At 57.1% G+C, this 4,395-nt stretch overlaps 1 protein-coding gene across 1 annotated transcript in view; it reads right to left on the bottom strand.

Annotated features, from left to right (window-relative positions):
• Nucleotides 1-2,166, bottom strand: part of LOC132826372 (interleukin-7 receptor subunit alpha-like) — a 59,932-nt gene extending 57,766 nt beyond the window's left edge. Inside the window, exon 1 of the mRNA XM_060842253.1 lies at nt 2,148-2,166. The gene's annotated coding sequence lies outside the window, so the exon portion shown is untranslated. The remainder of the gene's footprint in view (nt 1-2,147) is intronic.
• Nucleotides 2,167-4,395: the final 2,229 nt, after the last annotated feature.

The raw sequence follows: 4,395 nt of genomic DNA, 5'->3' as shown, positions 1-4,395 counted from the left end.
CCCCACACCCACTCCAACACACCCACACACACACACACACTCCCACACACATACACACACATACTCACACACACACATACTCACAAACACATCATCAAACCCCAACACACACATACACCCACACACACACATACACCTACACCCACACACTCACACCCACAAACACACATACTCACACCCACACACCCACACACACACCCATACACACATACACACACATCCACACACACACTCACACCCACACCGCCACACACACCCACATACACACAGCCATGGACACACCCACACCCACACAAACACTCCCACTCCACACACACACCCACACACACCCACACAAACATACCCACACCCCCCCCCCCCCCACACACACACACACACACACACACTCTCACACACAAAGCCATGGAAACACACACACCCACACATACCCACTCCCACACCCACACACGCACACAAACACACCCACAACCACACAAACACATACATACCTACACCCAAACACACACACCCACACACACACATACCTGCACTCACACACCCACACCAACACACACATCCACACACACACTCACACCCGCACATCGCACACACACACACCTACACACACACATACCTACAACCACACACCCACACCAATACACACACACACACACGTCCACACACATCAACACACAAACTCACACCCACACCCACACACAGACACACACACTCACACCCACACCCACCACACCCACACACACACACACCCCCATACCCACACACAAACCTATCCACAAATACACACACCCCCACACACACATACACACACCTACACAGACACCCACACACACACATACACACACCCTCACACACACATATTCACACACACACACCCACACACTCACACACAGCCACACGCACACACACCCACACATACACACCCACCCACACATATACACACACCCACACCCACACCAACATACACATCCACACACACTCACATCCACACATCGCACACACACACCCACACACAAACCCACACCCACACACACACAGACCCACACACACCCACACACACACCTACACCCACACACAAACCCACACCCACACACACACAGACCCACACAGACCCACACACACACCTACACCCACACACACATCCACACACACACACACACCCACACACACACACACACCCACACATCCACACACAAACTCACACCCACACACACACACACACCAACACCCACACACACATCCACACACACACACACCCACACACACACACACACACACACACACACACACAGACACCTACACACACACACACCTACACACACACTCCCACATACATACTCACACACAGCCATGGAAACACACACACCCACACAAACACACACTCACACATACCAACTCCCACACCCACATACCCACACAAACACACACACACCCACACAACCACACACCTACCTACATCCACACCAACACACACTCACTCACACTCACACCCACACATCGCACACACATACCTACACCCACACCAACACCCACACCAACACACACTCACACACACTCACAGCCACACATCGCACACACACACACCCACACATGCCCACACACATCCATATACAAACTTACACCCATACACACACTCACACTCACACCCACCACACCCACACACAAACCCATCCACAAATACACACACACACCCACACGCACACATACACACACCCACACACACACCCACACACACATATATTCACACACACAAACCCACACACGCACACACACACATATACACACACCCACACACACACAGCCACACGCACACACACACCCCACACACACACCCACACACACATACACACACACACACACCCACACACACACACCCCCACACACACTGACATCTACACAAGCACACACATCCCCACACACACATCCACACACACACACCCTGAGGCTGATACCGTCCAATGGAGGGGGGGGACCTGATGGGCTGACCACCATAGGCCAGGCGTCCGAGGAGTTGGCACAGGCTGATCCCAGAACAGGCCAGGGGTAAAGCCTGGGAATATCAGTAAGAATATCAGGCAGCTTTCCTGCTGAGGTCTGACCTCAGGACCCTTCCGCTCGCAAACACCACTCCCAGCCCCTCGGTTTGTCACCTCGTGTTGATTTCCGGTACTTTCCAGTCTCGGGCGTTTGTTTTCAGTTAGTGAGAGGCTGTGGTTTGGAATAACCGCACGGCGTTCAAACTGACAAACATAATCTTCGGCTCAACGTAAACACTGAACTCCAGCAGCAGCAGCAGCGGCTCGTCGCTGGAGGCAGAGAGTGAGGGGAAGGAGTGAGAGGGCACCCAGGGGTGAGGGCAAAGGCTGTAAAATATAGGAGCAAAAATAGGCCATTCAGCCAATCGAGTCTGGTCTGTCACTCAGTGAGATCGCGGCTGACCGGGTTATCCTCAACATCACATCCCTGTCTGTCCCCCATAACCCTCGATCCCCTTCCTGACTAAAACTCTGTCTGCCTCAGCCTTGGCTATCCTGAGGGACCCAGCCCCGACAGCCCTCTGTGGGAGTGAATTCCAGCTTCCCTCCCCTCGGAGAGAGGACATTCCTCCTCATCTCTGTCTTCACCAGGTGAGCCCTTAGTCTGAGAGGGTGCCCTCTGGTCCCAGACCCTCCCTCACAGAGACACAGCCTCTCCACATCTGCCTTGATAAGCCTCCTCAAGGTCCTGTTTCCATCTTCTCACCTCATTCTGTTAAACTCCAGGCCCAACCTCCTCCAAACCTCTCCTCCGAAGACAGCTCCTCCATCCCCAGGAACAGCTGAGTGACTGACTCCAACACCAGACTATCTCCTCTGAGGTACATTGTCAGAGGGAAAGTAAGTGACAGAGGAGCTGAGGGGGAGGGGGGAGTGAGGGAGGGAGTGAGAGGAGAGTGAGGATGTGAGGGGGGAGTGAGGGAGGGAGGGAGTGAGGGGGTTGAGGGAGAGACTGAGGGAGGGAGTGTGGGGGGCATGAGGTGAAGTCAGGGAGGAGTGAGGGAATGAGGGGGGAGTGGGGGGAGTGAGGGGGGAGCAAGGGAGTGATGGGGTGTGAGAAAGGCAGGGAGGGGGGAGTGAGAGAGGGAGTGAGAGAGGAGGGAGAGGGGAATGGGGGAGTGAGGGGGGGTGAAGGAGGGAGTGAGGGGAGAGTGAGGGAGGGAACGAGGGAGTGAGTGAGAGATGGAGTGAGGGAGGGAGTGAGGGGAGTGAGGGAGGGAATGAGAGAGGGAGTAAAGGAGGAGGAAAGGGGAGTGGGGGGGAGTGAGGGAAGAGTGAGGGGGAGTGAGGGAGGGAGTGGGGGAGTGAGGGAGGGAATGAGAGAGCGAGTAAAGGAGGAGGAAAGGGGAGTGAGGAGGGAGTGAGGGAACAGTGAGGTGGAGTGAGGGAGGGAGTGAGGGGGAATGAGGGAGGGAGTGAGGGAGGGAGTGAGGGAGGAGTGAGGGAGAGAGTGAGGGGGGACTGAGGGAGGGAGTGATGGAGGGAGTGAGGGGGAGTGAGGGGGGAGTGAGGGAGGGAGTGAGGGGGAGAGTGAGAGGGGAGTGAGGGAGAGTGATGGAGGGAGTGAGGGGGAGTGAGAGAGGAGTGAGGGGGAGTGAGGGGGGAGTGAGGGAGGGAGTGAGGGTGAGAGTGAGAGGGAAGTGGGGGGAGTGAGGGAGGGAGTGAAGGGGAGAGTGAGGGGGGAGTGAGGGGGGAGTGAGGGAGGGAGTGAGGGGGAGAGTGAGAGGGGAGTGAAGGAGAGTGATGGAGGGAGTGAGGGGGGAGTGAGAGAGGAGTGAGGGGGGAGTGATGGAGGGAGTGAGGGAGTGAGTGAAGGAGGGAGTGAGGGGGAAGTGAGGGGGGAGTGAGGGAGGGAGTGAGGGGGGAGAGTGAGAGGGGAGTGAGCGAGGGTGATGGAGGGAGTGAGGGGGGTGTAATGGAGGGATTGATGGAGGGAGTGAGGGGGAAGTGAGTGGGGTGTGAGGGGAGAGTGAGGGAGGGAGTGGTGGAGAGAGTGAGGGGAAGTGAGAAGGAGTGAGGGAGGGAGTGAGGGAGTGAGTGAGGGGGGTGTGAGGGAGTGGTGGAGGGAGTGAGGGGGGAGTGAGGGAGGGAGTGAGGGGAGAGTGAGGGGGGAGTGAGGGAGGGAGTGAGGGGGAAGTGAGGGGGGAGTGAGGGAGGGAGTGAGGGGGAGAGTGAGAGGGAAGTGGGGGGAGTGAGGGAGGGAGTGAGGGGGAGAGTGAGGGGGGAGTGAGGGAGGGAGTGATGGAGGGAGTGAGGGGGAAGTGAGGGGGAGTGAGGGGAGGGAGTGAGGGAGGGATTGAGGGGGAGTGAGGGAGGGAGGGGGGGAGAGTGAGAGGGGAGTGAGGGAGAGTGATGGAGGGCG

Source organism: Hemiscyllium ocellatum, chromosome 2 (genome assembly GCF_020745735.1).
Source record: "Hemiscyllium ocellatum isolate sHemOce1 chromosome 2, sHemOce1.pat.X.cur, whole genome shotgun sequence".
NCBI classification, from domain to species: Eukaryota; Metazoa; Chordata; class Chondrichthyes; order Orectolobiformes; family Hemiscylliidae; genus Hemiscyllium; species Hemiscyllium ocellatum.
The sequence above is the reverse complement of the archived record's forward strand: the minus strand, read 5'-3'. Positions and strand labels throughout refer to the sequence as shown.